At 35.0% G+C, this 23838-nt stretch overlaps 1 protein-coding gene across 11 annotated transcripts in view; it reads left to right on the top strand.

The window, feature by feature from the left end:
- The window catches only part of NAALADL2 (N-acetylated alpha-linked acidic dipeptidase like 2), a 1180690-nt gene that overhangs the window by 345404 nt on the left and 811448 nt on the right, over positions 1 to 23838 (top strand). The window lies entirely within an intron of this gene.

The raw sequence follows: 23838 nt of genomic DNA, 5'->3' as shown, positions 1-23838 counted from the left end.
AGAGCATCAGCAGAGAATATGTATTGACTTTTCTAGCCACAGAGCACCCCCTATCTCCTCACACTGGGAATTGATGAGTAGTAATCTTCACCCCTTTTCTTCCCTACGCATTTCTTCCTAACCCACAATGATTAAACCCATTGGTTAAAGAATCTATTAAGCATTCCATGGGTCTAATGCCTTTAATAGTGGCTCTGGATACAATGGTTTGCACCAATCAATTTAATGCAGTTTTACATAAAACATAAAACTCAAACTCAAAATATAATTTTTGAAATATAATATACAAGTCTGTATTTCTTTATAAAGAAAAGTACAGTTTTCTCCAACTATGGTTTAATTTTGGGGCTGCCATCAAGCTTCCATTGAAACTTTTGCATATATTTGGTTTATAATTTGGTAAAGGTAGGTTACAGGCAGTCAATTTTTAACCACAGCAGGTATAAGCAGAATTTTCAAACTCAAATTTATTTTTTGTTTGAATCTTAAACATTGAAGAGAGAAGCTAATGATATATGCAGATTGTCTCTCATCTACTTTATAACTTTCTCCAAGGATATATAAGTGAAGTAAGGTGTCTTAGCCAGTTCAGTGCCTCTGAACAAACATTAGTCATGGGATTTAGGCATTTTGTAATGGTTCAAATTTTTAAAAGAAGATATGTGAAGGCTACTATATTCAAGGTACTGATCTTGGAAATTTTATTGTCACCTCATTTCATTCTCACAAAAATATCTAAAACTATTACCAGCTTTTATGTTACCATTTGTGTGCAAGTTATCTTACTGGGAAGCAAATGAATGGAAAGAGGGAAGTTTAAGCAGAGAAGTAATAGTTGATTCCTCCTGAAAGAAGGAAGAGTTCTCTAGTCAAATAAATGAAAATGTTCCTTGAGGGGTAAGGAACTAGTTGTACAAAGGCATGCTGGCATGACTAGTGTGTTTGCAGAATTTCAAACGCTGTTTCATAATATGTGCCAATAAACATTAGTTACTGGAATGTGGAGTTTGTTTTTCTGTGCTGGCATAAAACATCTTTCCAGCCCACTGAGTACAGTGGAGTTTTAAGGCTAGCTAAAGTGTAAACAGAGTAGATGGTCATATGAAGTAAAAACTGCTTCATCTCAGCCTATGTGGGACTGTGTAGTCAAGGCTCCGTGTCCATTCGCCAGATTGCACGTGAGCACATGAACTCATGTCAAAGATGTTAACCACAGTTTAGGTGAGCTGCTATGTGGTGAGCATCAGCTTTTCTTCACAAATTTGCTCTTATATGAGAACGGAATATCAATGCCTCTTGACTTCAGTCTCCTCTACTGGTCCTTAATATGCCAACTTAAAATACTTACATAGTGGACAGGAAGGCAGCGAGGGAATTTCCTGGCCTTCTTTCCTGCCAAATTGACAGGTTGCATTGCAGCAGGTGCACAGCAAAGCGATTAAGAATGTACAGGCTGACAAAACATGTGTGATGTGACTTCAGGCATTTTATGTGAATGATATGTCATGGCAAGTATTGGCCTCAAGAGATTATACCCTGGGTTCTGGGGTCTGAGGACAATCTATATGCATATAAAAGCATCACTGAGAAGGTGAGAGCTCAAGGAAAAATAACCTTGACTAGGAGTCTACATAAATGAAGTACATTGCAATGTAAGGTATATTTTTTGCTACTTAAATATTTTACAAATGTCCTATTTATATGAGTAGATGCAATAAGCATCTGTCTTCGGTGATGTGATTTTTTTTGACTGCTGAACAACTCATTCAGCTGTCAGGAGGACAGAGACTGTGGTTCATTAAAATTCATGATTGGAAAAAAAAATCCAATGTCATCCAATTCATTTTAAGAACACAGTTAGCCCCTGTTATCAACCTCTCCACCTCTAGGATGCCTGACTTACTTTACATGTAACAAGTTAAACTCAATATGAGTGCTATTGCCTTGCTCACTGATTTTCAGAAATTATCAAAAAGCAAGAGTGAAAAAAGTAAATTTTAGATGATAAAGTAAGTGTTCATCATGTATGTACATACAGACATTTGCAAAGAAATTCAAGAAAAATATAGACTTACAGAAACATTTCCATAGATCACCAGGTGACAAACCCCCAGATTAAGGATTTTTGATTTCATGTACATTTTTAAGATTCAAGGTAAATAGATTTCATCAGATTTTCAAAGGAATCCATGATGTGAACAGCATTAAAATGATTTCTAAAATCTTTTCTATACCAAAAATTGTGTAATTCACCTGATGTCCTAATATATTCCTGTTAAGATTTACTAATTTTTCTCCAAAGAAATAGAAATATGTCTTATAGTCTAAGAAAAAATAATTCTGTGCCCCCTAATTTATGACTAAAATAACTATAATTTGGAGTATAGAAACTGTAATAGCAAAGCATTTTCTGCACTTTTTGATCAGCATTTAAAAGCAATCACAAATTAAAGTAATATGTTGCCAGTGAGGATTAAGGTGGAGTGTTATTTGCATATTTTTTATTTCACGTGTACCATTAAAACTGCAAATGAAAGTGCTACCTATATTTCTAATATAGAGATAAATGCTTAAGAGAATTAGGCATAGTGCTATATTAATGTTACAGTGCTATATTAATACTTATTTTTTTTAAATTCCCATTTACTGATCCACTTAAAATGGATTAAAGTGAAATTCTGTGAATTTTTGGATAAAATAAAATGTGTATCTTAAGACTTGTACAAAAACCTAATATTTCAACCAGATTGATTCCCAGCATATATGTTATAATGTATGCTAAATGTTCATTTTAATGTAATCAGATAATAATAGCACAAATAATCTTGGGCTTTAGCAGAACGAGGCATTTTACACAAAATATAGTAGGAGTTGTCACTTCATTATTGTATGTGCAAAGGTAGGAAATGATACTGAATAGGGTTTGGGTTTTTATTCTGAGACCTCATTAGAGTAAAGTAGCAAGAGTCGCAGGACCCACTGACAACAGCTGCAGAAAAACCGAAGTGTGTTTTGTGTTTGATTTTACTCTCCCACTTGTTTGCTATGTTTTCTCTCTAACACGCCTAGCCTTTCTCCCCAGCCTTTTTCCCCTCTGTCCCTCCTGTCATATCACCTTCTTAAGGTACTTTGGCATAGAATGACCCAATAAAATTCTCCACAGTAAATGCTTACGTTGACAATGGTGGAATTTCAAGCATAAGTGGGAGATGTACTTTTATATGATAGCACTTGCTCTACATCCTTGAAAACTATCACGTAGATGTGGCGTCTGTTGAGATTTTAAGGTTAATGAGGTCTTACTCCGCCCTCCTCCTTAATTTTCCCTCATTCACTGGGTCATACCTGAAATTCCACAGACTGAAAATCTTTATAGTTAAGCAAATTATATTAACTATGTTAATGATTTATTCTCTTCCTCTGTTTTATTGCATTTTAACAGCCGTCTCTTGTAAGGTGGCCTGAAGAGGAGGTCTTCTGGACTGGGGTCTTAGTCGTGTGCTGTCTTAGTCAGCTCAGGGTGCTGTAACAAAATGCCATAGGCTGGGTGCCTTAAACAACAGACATGCATTTCTCACAGTTCTGGAACGTGGGGAGTCCAAGATCAAGGTGCCTGCAGATGTAGTTCCTGGTGAGGGCCGCCTTCCTGGCTTGTAGATGACTGCTTTCTTTCTGTGTCCTCATGTGGCATAGAGAGAGAGAGAGAGAGAGAGAGGGTGCTCCTGACTCCCTTCTTCTTCTTATAAGGACACTAATCCCATGGTGGGGCCCCACCTTCCTGACCTTAGCTATACCCAGTGACCTCCCAAAGCCCCACCTCCAAATACCATCACATTGGGGATTTGGGCTTCAACATATGAATCTGAGGGGGACACAAACATTTAGCCCACACATGTGCCATTCAAGCAATGACTTAGACTCTTACCTTTCAGCTCTATTTCATGTATTTTTGCCTCTATGTTGCTATTTCTTTCCCTCCTTTCTCTATCAGACGTTATATCTTGGTAATTCAGTACAACAATTAACAAATTTATGAAGTTGATTAACATATTCTTAGAGCTGAGTTAAATTGGTCTCCACCTCTCTGGGGTTGAGGCTACTTTTCATAAATCAGCATGTAGAGTAAATAGAGATTTCCTTAGTTTCTGCTCAATTCTCAACTCTGCCAATATTAGGCATCTGGAAAAAGCTCCCTCACCCCCACAAAAGGAAAACCAACCCCCAAAACAAAGGAAAAACATCATTTTGAATACAACTGTTTAGTTCCAGAACTTTTTATTACCTTTCAACTTTGTTCTTTTGGGATTCGTTCTATTATAAATACATTTTCCTTGGGTTAAAGAGCTTTGAGAGTTTATAGCTGTCTTAAATAAATGTTTGACTGTATGTAATGTAGAATAAAAATGAAAATTGTTAAGTAGAACTGCAAGGGAGAAGTACTAAGACCAATAGGTAGTAACTATGAGGCAATGGATTTTAGCTAAATGTAAGGAAGGCTTTTCTATAGTTTAAAGATGGTGCAATTTCTTTTTCTCATAAGGAAAACAGAAATTTACTATCATAAGAAAGTAAATTCCTTATAAACAGACATAGTCCTGCATAAGTGAAATAACCACATAGTTATGGAATAACCCATGGTCAAGGAAGATACAGAGGAGACTCATAGAGTTATGTGTGGTGATTATTTAGGATACTTCCAGAACCTAGAGGGGTCTACTTAAATGCTAGTTTTCATGTATACATTTAACATGAAATGACCTTAAAGAAGAACAGAGTGATATACTGGACCCTCACATTTGGTAACTTTGCATCTGGCTTTGTAACAACTTTGCAATTAACTTTGGATATATAATATCTAGGCACAATCTAGTAAGATCTTCAAAAATCAACAAATGTCATAGAGTACTTTTAGAAATAACAGTATTTAAAGGATTAAACACAATGCTCAAACTGAGAATGTAGTGAATTATTGATTGACAAGTTGAGAACTCAGATGAAAGATTTCTGTATATTTAGGTAATGCAAATTTCCAAGTAAATCTTTTTTATTTAAAAAAATTTTTTTGCACCTTAATGGACTGAATCATTGGAATTTGGCCAAACTGTTGAATTATTATCCTTTAAGAAAATGTACAGCCTACCCAGCTAAAACTGCTTAAAATTGCACGAGAGAACATGTTCCTGTGAAAAATCTACAACATTGAAAAAACCCTACATGTTCAGGATTAGGTTTTTAAAAGCATCTTAATTTATAGGTGTTGCTTCCTGGGATCAAGTGTCTCATATTACTCTACACCTGGTATCTGTGATGATTGTTGAATCCTTGTATGAGGATGGAATGACTTGCTGGCCTCCTTGAAATTTTTCTTTCTGGTAGTAAGCTCAGTTTCTGTTCTGCTGCTCTCTTGTCCCTGCCCCTGCATACCACAGCAAGGAAAAGTTAATTCTGGCTTTTCCTCGCCTTCCTCCTGCCCCCACTCCTCTGCTATTCATTAAAGACATCATATCTAATGTCCGACTCTCATGATTAGTGTGTCTCAGAAGACACAAGATAAAAAATGGCCGGTTAGATGAAAGTAGAGCCACGTGTCTATTTGTCATTTTTATTAAAAGAAGTACATGTGCCAACACCATGCTTTCCTGCAGGCCTTCTGTGGCCTTTAACGTTCATATAAAACTCTGTATTACTATCTTGCGTCAGTGTCAGTAAGCATATGATAAGTAAAGTTATTTTATGTATCTATGCCTGAGAAAGATTTTCTAGCTTTGCCAGCACGGAACAAGCCAAAAGACCGTTTGGGGGTTTTTGTTTTTTGGGTTTTTTTGAGTTTATAGAAGTAGAGATAACCTTCCAACACACAAGTAGAGTTTCAAGTTATTTTATGTATGTCCCTCTATATTTACAAATATGTTTACTAAACATATATCCTTCTATATTTATTTTTTTCATCTTTGTTAACGTGGCATGCCGAACAATAAGATAAGTCTATTTTATTAAGGAACACCTTGACTATAGACAGTTTTAATTGCAGAGATAAAGAAGAAACCCAAATTTGCTCCTTCTTAATCTTATCAAAGTCAGATTTCCTAGTTAATCCTCTTTACTGTAGATCAGCACAGTACGGTCTCCAATCTAAAAGCAGAAAGAATCAGGTTCTTATTTTTAATGACCTTGTCTTTAAAATACATAAACTTAAGTGGCTGCTGGTTATGATCTGATAATATAGTAATTTTTTTTAGTTTCAATATTTCTTTTTTATTCCTCTTGAGGTACATATTTCATAAACAGTTTTGAAATACAAATTATTTTCTTTTCTATATGATTTCAAAATTTCTATGTATTAAATTTTTATAAATCTAGCAATATATTCTGTATGATTGCTTTCTTCAAAGGATTTTAAAATCTATATTTATAAGATCAAGTAAATAAGAAATTAATCATAATTCTCTTGGCCTTGCTTCTCATCCTACAAGCTACAGCCCCATTTTTCTTACTTTTTTTGTAGCCAATCTCCTTTAAATAATTGTCCCTGTTTGTGGTCTCTTATTTCTTTCTTCCTATTTTATCTTATGCCCATTCTCAAAAGGTGTTTATTCAGACCATTCACCAAAACTACACTTACCAACATCATTTATGATCTTTGTTCTAAATCCATTAAATTATTCATCTTCATCCTACTTGATCTATGAGAGCATCTGACAGTGATCACTCTTTCCTCTTTCCATCCCTGGCCTTGGGGTACCGCATGTTCTTGGTTTTTCCCTACTTTGCTAGTAGCTCCTGGTCAGTCTCCTTTGCCAGCTTATCTACTTAGACCTACTCTCTTCATGTTGGAGTGCCCAGGGGCCAGTTTTGGTTCTCTTCTCTGTCTTTCCTTTCTCTTTAGAGATCTCTTATCTGCTCTATGCTAACAGCTCTCAACTTTCCATTTCTACCCTTGATCTTTCTTTTGATCCCTAGACTCGTACATCAGTTACACATGCAGCATCACCACCTGGATATTTAACAGGTGTCTCAAACTATGCTGCACTTCAGATGGTCTCCCCAGACCTGCTTTGGTGTTCCATATCTCAGTGGGAAGTAACTCCATTCTTCCAGTTGTTCAGCCTGAAAAAACAAACAACACAAAACAAACACAGAAATCCTCCCCTCCCACCCCACCCCCGCTGTAGGCTACATTTAACCTTTTGGGAAATGCTAATCTCTCTGCCTTCAGAACACATCCAGAGTTTGACTACTTCACTGCCACTGACACCACTGTGGTCTCAATTAGCAGCATCTCTTGTTCGCAGTATTTCACTTGTGTCGTAACTGATTTTCTGTTTCTGTTCTTGGTCCTCTTACAGCTTTTCCTCAACACAGCCATGGTAGCCATCCTAGAAAATGCTTCACGTGCCTCTAATTGAGGGCTTTGTATCAGCTCCCCCCTCCGCCTAGACTGTTCTTCTCACAGACATCCACGTGGGTTGACTCCCCCACCTGCTTTAAGTCTTGGCTCAACTGTTCCTATCTTAATTAGGCATGTTCGTTTCTTAGGGCTGCCATAGCAACGTAGTACAGACTGGGTGGCTTAAAGCAACAGAGACGTATTCTCTCCGCTCTGGTGGTCAGAAGTCTGAAATCCACGTGCTGATAGGTGTCTCAGTTTGTTCGGGCTGCTATAACAAAGTACCACAGACTAGCTGGCTTATAAGCAATAGACATGTATTCCCCACAGTTCTGGAGGCTGGGAAGTCCGAGATCAGGGCACGGGCAGATTCCTCGTCTGGTGAGGGCCTGCTTCCTGGTTCATCGCTGTTGTCTCCTTGCTGCGTCCTCACGTGGCAGAAGGGGTGAGGGAGCTCTCGGGGGTCTCCTTTATGAGGGCAGTAATCCTATTCATGAGGGCTTCACCCTCATCCTCTAATCACTCCCCAAAGTCTCTATCTCCAAATACCATCACAATGGGCATTAAGTTTCAACATGTGCATTTTGGGGGGATACGGACATTCAGTCTATAGCAATAGGGTTGGTGCCTTCTGAAGGCTCTGAGGGAGAATCCACTCCACACCTCTCCCCCAGAGTCTAGTGGCTGCTGGCAATCCTTGGCCTTCCTTGGCTTGTAGCTGCATAACTCCAATCTCTGCCACCATCTTCACACCTTCCTCTCTGTAAAACTGTGTCTCAGATCTCCATCTTCATCATCCATCGTTGGATTAAGAGCCCACCCTAAATCTAGGATGAACTCAAGATCCTTAACTTAATTACTCCTGCAAAGACCCTATTTCCAAATGTTACAATCATAGGTTCCAGGTAGACATATGTTTGGAGGAGGGGTGGCACCATTCAACCCCCTTCGTTTGGCCTATCATCTGTTTAAAATTGCAATCTCCATTCCCCACTCTTAAGTTTTACATTAAATCCATAGTCCCTCATACAGAATCTTTGAGGACAGGTATGTTGTGGAATTTAGAACTTTTTTCATTTTAGGAGAATTATGTGGTGCACACCACATATTATCCACTAGCTTCAGTGGGGTTTAGGGCTTCACACCACCATCAAACATGTGATATCTGCAGTGAAATGTGTGGATGTTCACATAATGAGATAAATAAAGTATATAAATAACTCACATCCATTCAGGTCAGGTTTTGTTCCTCAGTTAGTCTGTGCCAAGCTTACGGGACAACTTTCCCATCTTTTTGTTTGTTATTTACTTGTTTATTATGTTGTCTATTGTGCATGGTTTATTTTCTGCCTGTCTAATTTGTTCTCAGTGAGGGCAGAGCCTTGGTCTGCTTTATTGCTGATACATCCCTCAAGCTCCTAGAATAATCGTTGGCCTATGGTAGGTGCTCAGTAAATATTTGAGCACTTCCTCGTGTTTCTTGCCTCAGGAATGTTCCTCAGGAAATCTGGGTCAGAGAAGAATGTACAAAAAAATAAGAGATAAAAATAAGATTTCAAAAAAATATAAAAGGGAAAATCAAGTTTAATATATCTTTCAGATCTGTTGTCACATCTTATTTCAGATATGCCAGATTTGATGGGGGAAGGCCTTTGGTGAATGAGCATATACACATTAAATAATACAATTATTTAATCATTTATACTTATCTAGAATGCCTGTACAGTGATAGATTTTAGGCATAAGAACAATATTTGGTTCTTTTTTCCATAAAGCTTTAATAGTTTATTGGAAATAATTCAGAAAACTGTCTTCTCCTTGGATTTAAGATGATATAAAACACATGATATCCCACCTATATTTCTGAATTTTCAAATGTTATAATATGCCACTGACTTTCATAACACAATTTCTTTCTTTATGTCTCTGTGAGGGGGTGGTTTTTAATAAGAATGCAAAAGTATACAGACACTGTAGAGAACTTTAAAAATAGGTTTTGGTTACTGATTATAAGGAGTTTAGAGATTTTTGTCTTTGAGTAACAGTATGCCCATGAAACAATTATAAAAAATGGCACAAAATAATTACCTTGGTATGGGGTGACCTTATATATTCTAAATATTTGATAATAACCTAGGGGTCCAATTGAGGATGACCAACTATCAATTTTTGGTGGGATAGCCATATTCTCCTGGTGCCAGAATCTACTTTAATGATTGGAAATACAAATGCACATTTGAAAGATACATTAATTTTTTCCATATATCCGGAGGACTGTTTAGAAAGGATGAATGCTTCTGGATGATGCTGATAATAATCAAATTGAGTGGTGCAAATCCTGTATTTCAGATGTAAGTCCCAGTTGAACTCCAGCTGACATGGAATGATGTCCATTCTCTTCCCCTTCTGTATTATCATTCCATTTCCACTGGGTCCTTTGGCAATGTCTTTAAAAACTACTTCACTTCTTCTCCCTTCCTTTCACAGGTAAGCAAACAAATAAGCCCACCAACCAAATAAGCAACAGATGCACAAACATTTTTGAACTGGACCACCTCTCTATTGATCAAACTATACCTCTGTCTTCAATTAGTTGCAAAACCCTGATCCTGTAGCTTATAAAAGAGCTTCCATTTTCACATATGCTCTTACCCTGAGCCCTCTACAGCCTGATTTCTACTGCTGCTAATATTTTGATAATGACCTAGGAAAGGTCACTAATTTTAAGACTGAAGGTTTGCTTCGAACATCTTTCTGTTTGGCTGCTCAACAACACTGAGCACTATAAATGTCCAATTAATTACATGTGATTTAGATGGTCTGGGTTAATCTTGTGATTAATGTCATCATCACTTAACTAAATACTAAAAGGTTGCTTCTTGAACATATATGATTATTGTTTATATAAACTGAAGTGATTAATATCTTTATTGATAGGCTAACATATACATTCCTCAAATGTACTCTGGTCATTTATTTTTTGAGCTTAAGTTAAAGGAGAAAAATGGCTTCCACATTCATCCGTTCAAATATTTTTGAGCACCTTTTATTGTTCGAGGTGTAGATACAGGGGTGAGCAATATGTTTCTTCTCTCATAGAGCTTGCATTTTAATGGAGGGAGACAGACAATGAACGAAGCTACACAAGCATGAGATTATATCAGCTGGTGATCAATATTAAGAGGAAAATATAACAGGGTCATAGGACAGAGAGGGAGATTACAGCAGTCTAACCTCTTTGGATAGGATTGTCAGGTGGATCTCTTGGAAGATTTAGTATTTGACCTAAGCCCTAAATGATGGAAAGAAACCAGCAATGTGAAGATCATGGGAAAAAGTGTTTCTAGCAGGAAAAATTGCAAGAACTAAGATTCTTAAACTTTTGAGAAAGAAAGAAAAGAATGGCAGGGAGTCCGGAATGTTGTGAACAAGGACAAAAGAGTTATGAGACAATGTGGTGAAGAGCGGGCAGTGGCCTAGTCACAGAGGGCTTCGCAGCCTCAGACGTTTGGACTGGATCCTCAGTACGACAGGAAGTCGTTAAAAGGTTTAAAGAGTGAAGCAGTGACACGCGCTGATGCGTGTTTTGAGAAGATGACTCCAGCTTTGTGTAGAGAACAGGGAAAAAAGGCAGTTCTTTTTTTCCCCCAAAAAAGTTTGTCATGTTTGCCGTTGGAAATGTAACACGTTGGAAAGCACAGTGACAGGCTTTCGTCTGTATCAGTCATTGAGATTTAGTCTTTTGCACTTGGCTTATTGCTTGGTAAGCATTTACTAAATAGAACTAATGATCTATAAATGCAACATAGAACTGGCTTTTTTTAAAAAAAGAATATGTGCCCTGAACAAATGCAGGACCAAATAGTTTTTAAATTAAATGATGTTTCATTTCTCAGATTATAGATTCACCTTTGTAAAAAAGCACACAAAAATAAATTTAAATGGTTATTATAAATAATTTTTATCCAATCCCTCAAATATTTGAGTGCTCATCACGTGTTACATACTTTGTGGCAAATTGCAAACATTAATCAGATAGAAATAGTCCCTTTAAAAAGCTTGTATTAATGGCCAACAGGCACATATAAAGATGTTCAGCTTCGTTAATTATTAGAGAAATGCAAATTGGAATCACAATGAAGTGTCACCTTACAATGGTCAGAATGACCATCATCAAAAAGTCGACAAATAACAAATGCTGGAGAAAGCATGGAGAAAAGTAAACCCTCCTACACTGTTGGTGGGAATGTAAATTGGTGCAGCTACTATGGAGAACAGTATGGGGATTCCTTAAAGAACTAAAAATAGTTATGTATGATCCAGCAGTCCCACTCCTGGGCATATAGGTGGAGAAAACTCTAACTGGAAAATATACATGCACCCCAATGTTCATAGCAGAATTATTTACAATAGCCAAAACACTGGAAGCAACTTAAATGCCCATCGATAGATGAATGGATAAAGAAGATGTGGTATATATACATAATGGAATATTACTCTCCATAAAAAAGTAAAATAATGCTATTTGCAGCAAGATGGATGACCTAGATATTGTCAAACTAAGTGCAGTGAGTCAGACAGAGAAAAACAAATTCATAAGATATCACTTCTATGTTGAATCTAAAAAAGTGTTACAAGGGAACTTATTTACAAAACAGAGGTAGATTCACAGACTTAGAAGACAAACTTATGGTTATCAAAGGGGAAAGTGGGGAGGGGAAAAAAGAGGCTTGTATTAAACTCAAAGTCTCAAAAAAAGATCAATGTGTTTTTGTGACTGATAAATTTTATTTATTTGTATCAGTATGAACAATCTAGTTAGATAGTCATAAAACTTTGCATTGAATTATATTTAAAGACGTGGAACATTTCAAGTTTTTGTAGTTTTGTTCTATGCTCCTGTTGGTACTTCATTGACAAGTTCAGTTCTAAGTGAGAACCTAGACTTTCTTTCCCTCAATTTACTTGATCTCGTTTATTTTATTTTGCAACAAAATGTGATAATATTTATTTTCCTCTTCCTATATTTCACTTATTTGCGGTTACTTTTCTACACACTTTTTATGTTTGGAATTATAAAAGACTTAAAGGATCATCTCAGCTGCAATTTTGCCATGTCCTATGATCATTGTCATTTTCTATATTGAATGCATTGATTATTTCCTAGCCAAGTAAAAATTTTAGTATCCTTCACTTCTCATATTACTTTCATTTTTTATTCATGTAGTCTTGATTGTTAAATTCATTTTATTTTATTGAATTATTATTTTTCATATTTATATTTATTCTTTCAAGACATTTTTGAGATTTGCTTAGGATTTCTAACTAACAATAATCATCTGCATTTTGTTCTATGTCATTCCAATATCAAGCAATTTATATTTATATCATGATGGTAATTTTCTTGGTTTCATTTTTTCATCTCCCAAGTAGCTAGAGAATAGCTTTAGGTAGCTGTCCTGAACAGAAATGTATTTAACACCTCTTGTACATATTACAAATACACACTGTTGCCTTCACACACAAATACTCTGACTGGGTAATAAAACTTTTTCTCCAAAAAACCTTGAAGACAATGCTCAGTTGCTTTGTGGTTTTTAGTAGCACATGAATAAAATTTGAGTTAAGCTCTCTTTTTGTTTCAAGCATAGATAATTGGAGAGATTTTGAAATTCAAGAAATTGCCTATGACGTTTCTAGTTGTTACTCTCTTGTTTCATTTTGGGGGAGAACTCGGACACTTAAATCTATATACTCAGGTATTTCTTAAATTTGGAGAGGTTGATTTCATTGATTTTTTTTCCTTTTTCATCATTCTTCTGGAATTTCTATTGTAAGTAGATTTCATCTTCTTGGATGCCTTCCAGATCTCTGATCAGTTCTTTACATTGTTGTTCTGTATTGTTTTTCCTGTGAGTTCTGGGAGAATGTCCTCAGTTTGTCTTCTGATTCACTTCTTTTATTTCTACAGTATCCAGTCTGTTATTCATGGCCTGTGTACCAATTTTAAATTTGAAAAGCATATTTTTATCCCAAGCAATTAATTATCCTGATTATGTATTTTTCCATTTGTATTCCACTTATTTTCTTTGATGCAATATTCTCTTAAATCTTACTTTAACTGTGAATGAGAATTTTATCAGTTTTTTCTCTGATTTTTTGATATAAATGCTTCAGATCCATCCAGTAGCTCTGATCCAGCAGCTGTTCCCTTGCTGTCTCTTCCACCGTAGACTTTTCTCCAACATCTGAGTTTTGTCAGTAAGTTTGGTCAAAGATTGGAGTGTTACCTACTTAACACTGCATTTTTAAGTTCCAACAATGTAGAAAATGGGTATGGAGTTACATCTGTGGGCAAACTCAGAAGTATGTTTTCCTTTTATATTGTTTTCGTCTGACTCAGACAGATTTCCTGTGATGTTCTTCCTTCAAATTATGACGAGTTTACCATGTTAGAGACAAAAGCAGCAGTGCCGGGTGCTTCTGTCATACAGTCCACGGCATGTTGACTGCATTGTGGCATGTTGCCAGCCCTATGCAGTTTTTGCATGCTGTAGCCACTCGCATTTGAAGTGATCTTTGATACTTCCCTGAATTGAAGCCTCCAAATAGAGCCAGTCAGTCAGCAGCAGTGAAGAAATAGTCCATTTATATAGGGTCTGCATAGTTCAAGCTCTGTCTATTCTCACCTCCAATGTCTTTGAGTGAAGGGCTTTTTTGTGGGAATCCACTAGAAGCTATTCCACTTATTTTTTAGGCAGAATAATTTTACTCAGTGCTCAAAAGATTGACCCTTAGTGACTTCTTTAGCCCAGCTGCATGAATGTTGAAAGGCTTTGATATTTCCGGCTTGGGAATAGCACCATTTTTTGGCTTTGAGCCTACACAAAAAGTTTCTTTTATTCTTAAAAACCAGCATCCATTTTTAATGGGCATATGGGGCAGGGAAGAGTAGACACCTGTGCAAATACATCAACATCTGGAAGTCTCAATTTGAGTTAATTTTTAGCAATATAAACACTCATTTTCAAATTAAAAATCTGGCAAGAGGCACAATAGTCCAAGGTAATATGTTTGGATTAAAATGACCATAGAATCCAATTAAGATATTGAAGCAGTACAGTGAAGTCTAGGGATTATTGTTTCTTAATGTTTGGAAATAATTTCATGAAACCTAGCTGCATTATGCTTTTCTTCTCTTCTGAAGAGTATTTTAATATTTAAATGATACCAAATATTAAGGAAATGGTGATGTTTAAAAATGTATTAACTGTGACCTTCTATTCTTCAACAAGTAACTTCAGGCAAGAGTCACTAATGTTACAGGCATTGCGCATGAAGATGCACACCCACAGAGCTTGGTGGTGAGGTTAATGCGTTTAAAATGAATCATTTAGGAACTTGGTTGATTTCATTTTGCCCATCAGGGCCCTATACTATTTGCTGAATTATTGAAATCATGGTAGGAATTTTTCATTTTATGGACTATGATGATTATAAAGTATATTTTAGCTCTTATTTCACAGAACTAATTTTACTGTCATTGATATTTTATCGTTAAGTAAGCTCACTGGATTTAAATTCAAAAGCATGGTATTATGGAATAATACCAATCAGATTGATTTTTGAGGATCTAGTTCAGGCTGGATCAAAAAAATGATAGGGTGAAAAGAGTAGATAGATAAAAAAGGAAATCGTTCAATCATTATAGTAAAAGTAAGCTACTGTTTCATTGAGTGCATTAGTCTTCAGTTCAAATAGCAGGCTTCAAGAAGCAGACTTCATTCCACGTTAATCAGATACTTTGCTTCCTTGCTTCTTTTGGAGTTACTTATCTGTAGTTTTTATTGTAGCTAATATTACCAATTTATATAAAACTATGGACTTGCTTCTCTTAGGATGTGATCCTAAGAGAGAACCTTGCATTTGAAGAATCTGAAATAGTGACCCATATCATTTAGGGCATTTATTTTATCAAGCTTACCAATCTTGCTCTGAACATTTGTATTCTGTGCGTATGTTCCATTGTCTAGCAGTAACTAGCATAAATATGTAATTATATGGTTTGTTTTGTTGTAATAGATTTCAAAATACTCTATTATTATGGTGCTGTTTGAATAGTGTTTACTGTATCAACATAAACTTATAAATTGAGTCAAATTACTTGCTTAGTTAACTGCAAACCACAAGTTATTACAATGTTATCAGTTTCAAAATGTTGCGTGACAGTAAAAGCATTTGATTCCCTTTGTTCAGACTTGAACCTCAAAAAATTTGTAATTATTTCCTGTAATATATTAGGCACAACTTTCAGAGAAACAGTAGCTATATTCTATAGCATTATGCAAGGGCCCCATGTAACTATTTAAATATGCTTTGTAATTCTCATAGTGACTTGTGGCTTACTTATAGTTGGTAACTTCTGTCAAACTGTAAAGTATGTTTTCCCTTTGCCTAAACCTCTGACTCTTCCAACATACACAAAACTAAATTTACCATTAGAAAATTTCTGATATTTCTATTAAAATTTAGCCTTCCTCATGATGTTTCTTTACTTCGAGTTTTCAATCAGTACTTTAAACTGCTGTTAGTCTGTTAGGCCATAAAATTGCTTATAAACCTTGCTGTTTTATAATCTCTTTTAACTGCTTCTTTTTTCTTCTTCAGCGTTTTAAATTAAGACAAACAAAAGGATGTGGGATTTACATCTAGCGTCCTCTAGCCTTCTGACTGTACCACCTGCCTTTAGTTTCCTGCCTCCTCTCCGGCTGGCCGCCGTTGTCTGCCCGGTGTATGCCCTTATTTCTCTCCTTCTCCATCCTTGCTTCTCTGCTCTAGTGACTGAAAAGGACAAACCTAAAATCAGATCCAACATTCAGAGCCAGGTGACACAGATGATATCTTATAATCCATGCATTAAAAAAACATTGCATTAATATTTGACAAGACATGACTGAATTACCTTATGTTTCTATGGAAGAAAAAAAGAAAGCTTCTAGGAATTCAGCTGATTCTTTTAATTGTTTCTCTGATCTTACAATTCTCTTCCTCTTGTATACCTGTATTTAACTAAGATCAACATCCATGTGATTATATGAGAAGTGTCTGTCAAATGGGTTAAAGGACATTCTTCTTAATGCTAAAGCAGCTGTGAAGGAAGTTTCTTTTCGGTTTACAAAAGCAAGTCTCTCTGGGGACTGGCAGCTTAGGTGTCCGTGTGTGATATTTTCCCCTTAATGTTTATGAAAAGAAGTGCATAGAGAGAAGTTCACTGCACCATTCTCCATGAGTCCAGTCCATGGTTTCATCTTGCAGGTGAGCTAGAGGTCATGAATGTCCCTAAGATGTTATCTGTATCAATACTCTGTAAAACATTCTCTATAACAACTAAGACAATGACTTTAACATTCGATCAGAGTAGTAGTGAAACAGAAGATATAAAGGAGCAAAGAAAAATAATTCTTCTTCACTATTAGACATTCCTTAGTTGAAATTCAATCCATTTAGGTATGAAGGGCAGGGTAAATTTGTAATGAGGAATCTCATACCACTTATTTGTTGAGTGGTAGGAGTTAATGAACTGCTATTACATGGCTCCAGGGGATAAGGAAGTAAATAGACATTGTTATCATCCTGGATGAGTTCAGACTCTAGTGTCAAAGGCATGCAAATAATATTAGCATAGAAGGTGGCTGCATGAAACAAGTTTTTGATTGGGGAAGCTAAAGAAATAACTATTGAGGTAGATTTTAAAGAGAAAAAAAGGACAGAAAGTACAGAAAATGTAGAAAGAACATTTCAGAATGAAGGCATGATGTGAATAAAAGGAGAGAAATGTGGAAAACTACAGTGGTTAAGGGAACTACTCAGATTGACTCCAACTAAATTTCCTGAGAAGGAGTGGCTAAGAAGAGGCCAAACCAAAGTTGTGAAAAACTTTATTTGCGACCAATTCCTTGCTTGAATGTACATAGTATAGATAGTGTTTGCTTATACATAATTTGGCAAGTTACATGTGGGTATGTATCAACTAACTCCTTCTTTATCTTGATTCTATGAACAGTAATCACTAAGTAAATATAAAATGAGAGAAACAATCATTTAATGATCGATATCTTTATATGTAGAAATCAATCACTTGGGGAATTCAGATATTCAAAATGTGTTTTCTGACCATTATTTAATTATAATATCTGTGAGCCATACTGACAGGAAATTTATTTTTCTATTATCACAGGAAAAAGTCTCTTTTAAATGTAGATATTAAACTGCTGGGGAAATACTAATAAATAGAAACTAGAAATACTGAAATTCAATTCTGTGATACCACCAAACAGAGTTTTACCCAGAAATGCAAGGGTAGCTTCAGTATAAATAAGTCTTACAATGCAATATTTCACTTGTTGGAAAGAAATTCTAATGTTAATAATCATTTCTAATAAAGTTGAGAATAGTGAAATAATTTTTTCATATTAAGACACACACTAAAACCTTAGCCAACATTAAAACATGCAAATGGCAAAAGCTAAAATAAACTAAGATGCCCATTATCACTATACATAATAAAAATAGTTTTATAGATTTTATTAAGAAAATAAGATATGGAAGATAAATGAATATATATTGAAAGAAAAGAGACAAAAGTATGATTATTTGCATGTAACATAATTTTTTCCTAGAAAGTCTGAAGGTATATGCTTAAGTAGCCAGAAAAGAACAACATCAACAAAATTAAAATTCAGAACCATTTGTATGTTCCTGTGATCTTTATGTTAAAAGTTCTATTTAAAAAAAAAAAACAAAAAGCTAACAATTTAGAAATAAACTTAGCAAGATATGTACAGGTCTTTTAAATAAAAGTTTAAAAATTAGTTTTATATATTTAATTTCAATAAAAATGTCAATAGTTATTTAGTTTGGGTAAAAAAAAAAAGAAAACAGCAGACAGGACTGTTAAAGAAAATACTAAGGGAAAAAATTATATTGAGGTCAGAACTAGTTCTATCAGATATTAATGCATTTACAAAGCACCAACTATTAAAATACTATGTTACAAGCACAACAACAAACTAGTAGAATTTAATAAACTACCCAGAATCAGATGGTATCATAGATAACGGACAAAACTAAAACTGCAAAATTGGTTAGCTATTTTGGGATTGCAATTTTAATTTATAGATTATCAAAATAATTTCAGATTAATTAAGGGGATAAACATTGTTGATCTGTAAGACATAGAATTTAAAATAGAAATAAAATAGCATATTTGCCTATCAAATTAGCAAATAAATGTAATACACCAGTGACAGGGTAAATGAAACAGGCATACATTTCTAGAAGTAATGTAAATTCATATAAACAATTTGGGAGGCAGTTTCACAATGTACATCAAAAACCTTAAAATTGTATGTTAATATTAACCTGTAATGTCTAATGATCTAACAAAAGATCCTATTCAGAAATATACTTTAATATACAGGATAGTATTATTTTTATACCATAGAATTATCTGTAATATAATCTAAATATTGTATACTATATGCTTTCAAATAAGTTAAAAATCTTTGGAAATAAGTTGAAAGAAATATGACTAAATCTTATCAGAGATCACATCTGTGATGGAATCTTTGGCTTTTTTAATTGCATAAATTTTTGTATGTGTATAAACCTTTTTTTACAATGACTACATGTTGCTTTTAAAATAGAGAAAATTTTACCCAAACTATAAGAAAATTAAAATACAATAAAAATGGACTTTGAAATTATGGAGGGGGAAGGGTGGCTGAAGAAATGCAGTTAAGCTAGAAATAATATAACAAGTCACTAGCAAAAAAAAAACTAAAGACAAAAGAAAATTTGAATTCTTAAAATATAAAAAAAAATAATCAAATGACTAAAAAATTTAATGTATGTAACAGTAAGTTTAATATATGTGAGATATTAACCTTTTCTCTTAAAATAGTAGTGAAAAATGTAGTAAATGCCCCAATCAAGCACTATACAAAGGCCATGAACAGACAAATCACAGAGGGAAGATATAGGGAGTGAAAAGAGCATATGACTGTCTTCAGCCTGGTTGGTAATCAAACAAATGCAAATCAGAGCAGCAAAAAAGTGTCATTTTTCATACTTTTAAGTGAGCAAAAAATGTAAAACCCAGTGCTGGCCGGAGTATCTGGGCAAACATTGCTGATGAAGTAAAACCAGGACGGTCTTTTGCTAGCAATTTGGAAACCACATTGATGACTTAAAAATCTGCACTTTTTGAGTCAGTAATTCTACTTCTGGGAATCCTAATATAACATCCTTAAGGTATTATGAAACTTTATAAATATATATTCATTGTCCTGTTATATATTAGAGTGAAAACATGAAGAAGTTAATGGATCATTCGGTCAGAATTGATTCCCTTTTTACTTGCTGGAATATTATTTAATTATTAAAGTGTCCAAGAAAGAATTAAATAAACACGCACATACGCCTATACACACACATTCGTATATACGTACGCATTCACATACATTGATAATTGTAAATACATAGGTACATATGTGATTATGTTAAGTGTAAACATCAGGATTTAATAAGGGTATTTATACCCACATTTGTGTGGAAATTTTACATGAAAAAAATTAGGAGGAACTACGTTTGAAAGTAGTATTTCTTATGTACGCAAAATGCAATTAGAGGACATTTCTAATTTTTTTCCAAAATGTTGTAATCTGGTTATACTCTAATTTTTAGATAAATTTAATAAGGAAGGATGGAAGGAAGGGAAATCATGTTTTTCTCCAGTAAAATTAACTTTTATTGGATTAAGTGAATTTAAAATGCCACACTAAAGAATAGTTTGAAGGTGAAGACAGTTGTCTATGATAGTTAACATTGCTCTAAAAAGCAACATTAAAATTACTACTATTATTTTATCATGTAAAAAGACAGTTCTCTTTCTATGTGTTTTTTTCCCTTTTAATTTCTAATCGAGGTCCCTTCATATGGTGTAGCAGCAGATGTCAAAGCTTAAAAATATACAGGTATCAGGGATATCAAAGAACTACTTAAAAACAAAGAAAATAGGTGACTTGGCAATTATTCCAAACCATTCTATTTCCTTTAGCTTCTGGCACTTTCTGGAATTGTAAGTCTAACAATCTACCCTAGCTTTCCATTTCTAAACATATCCTCTCAATGAGTTAAGCTTCTGTGACAGCTGCCTAAATCTATGGTCCTTGAGCTTATATGAATTAGCACCAAAATTTGTTTATAATTCTGGTGTAAAATGAGATTATATACTTAAAATTTAATATGAGGCTTTTTCACTTGCCAATATCCTTCAGTTTCCTAAAATCAAAATTACAGGCTGTCTTACGGTCCAAGCCCATGTCTAAAAATTGTCCTGTGAGTCTCACAGGAGGGGAGTAGATTTTGTGATATTTGAAGGAAAATATGTCACGTACAGTTAAAATTAGCATTTTGAAAACTTGAGCAAATTTCAAAAGCAGTTTGAAAAGCATACTACCACGTTTTGAAAGATTAATATTATTTGCCCAGTGAACACTTAGGGTGGTTCTAGGTTGACATATATACACTTTCTCTATATGTATAGATACAGTTTTAGTTATAGATGTAGATATATACCACATCCTCTACTTGTAATTATCAGTTTATAACCCTGGGCAAATCACTTAAAGTCCATATCTCTCAGCTTTCTCATCTGTAAATTGGGAATAATAATAATATCTACTTGTATTATATTAGGAGCATTTAATGAGATAATACACATAAAGTGCTTAGAAGAGTTTTTGGCAAATAAAAGGGCTATGTAAATGTTAGCTATTATTATCATTGTTATTTTTCACTGTCACAATATACTAAATTTTTAACTAAATCCTACATTTTGGAAGTTTATTGCATAATGATCTAAAGCAGTCCTTGAGATAGAATAGTACATTTCAATGTACATAATACCTTACATTTTAATAGAATATCATATTATCGCATTTTATTCTCATCATTAGAATATTAAATTTTAAAAAATCTATTTTCCCCGGTTATAGAGTTAGTAAATGGTATATCTGGGACTCAAGTTCTAATTTCAGCCCTTCCCAGATACCTAGTTGTCACTTTTTAACCCAAATTTACTATTTAGTAATCATTTAAAATATAATTTTGCAAAAATAAAATCCAAAATAATTTTGGATGTGGAGTGTTATACACATAAAGACGTTGGATACTTGAATGTTTTTATTTGGAATCAGTGTATCCAACTGTTTTATAAAAGTCAAGCCAATTTGATAATTCCATCTACTTAAATCTGTGATCGCACGCTTGATACATGGATAGGGGTTGAAAGTGTCAGCTGTGAAAATGTAAATTATTGAAGTCTATTTTAGAGAGAATTGATGGAGTTCAGACTTACTGATCATGTGGCAAGTAATTAATCTAACATGTACAGAGAGTGTAATTTCAGGTAATATGGGGAATTTTTCAACCATTCTTAAAATATTTGAGTGATGAATTGTCTGAGATACAGCACCTGATGGAGCTTCTGTTTCTATGGTGCCCTACCAGCAATGAGAGAATGCACATAGGAGGCCTAATATTCAACCTCCAACCGAAAGACACAGAGATCACACGTGGGATGTGAGATACAATTTATTAATGACTGGGTTCCTAGTAATCTTTCCTCAAATGTAGACATGAACTGTCTTCAGTCAAACTATCTTGGATAATATAGCTTTGGTCTGAAACCAAATGGCAGCACCTGTTCCAAGTTCAATTTTGGGCCTTGAGATCTTTAGAAGAAGATAATTTGAGTCTATCAAGTAGAGCCTAAATGGTTACCTGGCCAACTGCAAAGTCCGAGGTCTGCCTGGCACACACAGGTCCAGGCAGGTCAGAAAGGCAGTATGCTGGAGGAGGTGGGTGGTAAGTGGAGTGATCTGGTATACTTTCAGTTGTAACAACGATTGTGGGAATGGGCCACTGATCAGGAACAACTGTATAAGTGCAGGGCAAATCTAAGAGAACATTTTAGCACACATAAGCATGGACTTGACACTGCAATCCATCTATAACCCCAGGATTAGCTCCTTTGCAGAAGAACAAGAGACTAGAAAATGTTCACTCAAATGATCCTCTTTTATGGAACAGGAGTGTGTATCTGAGAAGATGGTGGTGCAGGTTGTCTCTAAGACAGTGCCTCTATGACTCTCTTGGAGGTTTAGTTTAAATGTGGTTCTGGTTCATCAGGGCTCATGGCGGGCCTGAGATCCTGCCTGGGTGATGCTGATGCTTTTGGTCTTGGACCACTCTTTGTACAGCACAGCTCTAAGAGAAATGTTCAAACCTCTTTTGGTCCCTCTTTCAAATATCTTTTGGAGAAGGAAGCTATTAGGTACCAAAAGAGATGCATAGAATAATCTTATATCTGTGTATGCCTTTTGAACCATATACTTTAACTCATCCATTCTTATCTTGTTACGTTGTAGAGCAGGTTAGAGATAATTTAACTGTAAAATACCTAGAACAGTGCCTGGCCCATTGACGTGCCCCCCACCCAATAGTAGCCACCAATGTGATGATTACATAAAAGAAAATGGGAGTTCAGCTAAAGTAAGTTGTGACTGATCATTTGAATTCAGACTCAAAAAATAGGAAAAGGAGAATCTCATGACACAGGATATACATAAGACAGTAGCAAGACTTATGGAAATCAAAAAAAGTAAACATAATCTTAAGCTATATTAATACATGTTAAGTACCTATATTATGAAAGATGCCAGAGAGACATGTCTGGAATTTCCAAGGAGATATCATAAACTCAAAAGATACTTATCTATTGATTAGTAAGTTGGACTTGGAAATACTGTGGTCAATTCCAAGTTTATTATTCTTATTCTGGTATGTTGACAGATGGAACATGCCCAGAGAGTGTCGGCATTAGTGACAATTTATCTGAAAGGCATTTCATGTGAGAAATGTTTGGAAAAAAATTAGCGGATATTACCCCAGAAATAAAAAAGTTAGAGAGCAGGTGGGTGGAATAGAACACAGAACCCTGCCAAATGGATAAAGAAATAGTCTTACCTTTGTCTTACTCTTGGTGGCAAAACAGAATGACAGAAATGAGAAGTTGGCAAATTTATTCTTAAAATGAAAAACTATTTCTCACTACTCATGTTTCCCGCAAAGAAATCAACTTACTCATCAGGTAAATCCCTATTGTAGAATGAATAACAAAACTTTGTGACCCCTCTACAGGGACGTTTTAGACCAGGCTTCTGCTAAAACTGAGGGGTTGGGCCAGGCCCTTCAACTCTAAATTCTAACTCATCTGGCTAGAACTGTCCCAGATGACTACATCAGTTTTCCAGTACTTAGCTGACCTGGCTTATACAGTGCAGTCTCACAGTGGTGAATGGTCTGGGGATGGATGTTGGGTTAGGGAA

This window comes from Camelus ferus, chromosome 1, assembly GCF_009834535.1.
Source record: "Camelus ferus isolate YT-003-E chromosome 1, BCGSAC_Cfer_1.0, whole genome shotgun sequence".
In the NCBI taxonomy this organism is placed as follows: domain Eukaryota; kingdom Metazoa; phylum Chordata; class Mammalia; order Artiodactyla; family Camelidae; genus Camelus; species Camelus ferus.
Note: the sequence above shows the minus strand (reverse complement) of the source record. Positions and strands in the feature narration are given on the sequence as shown.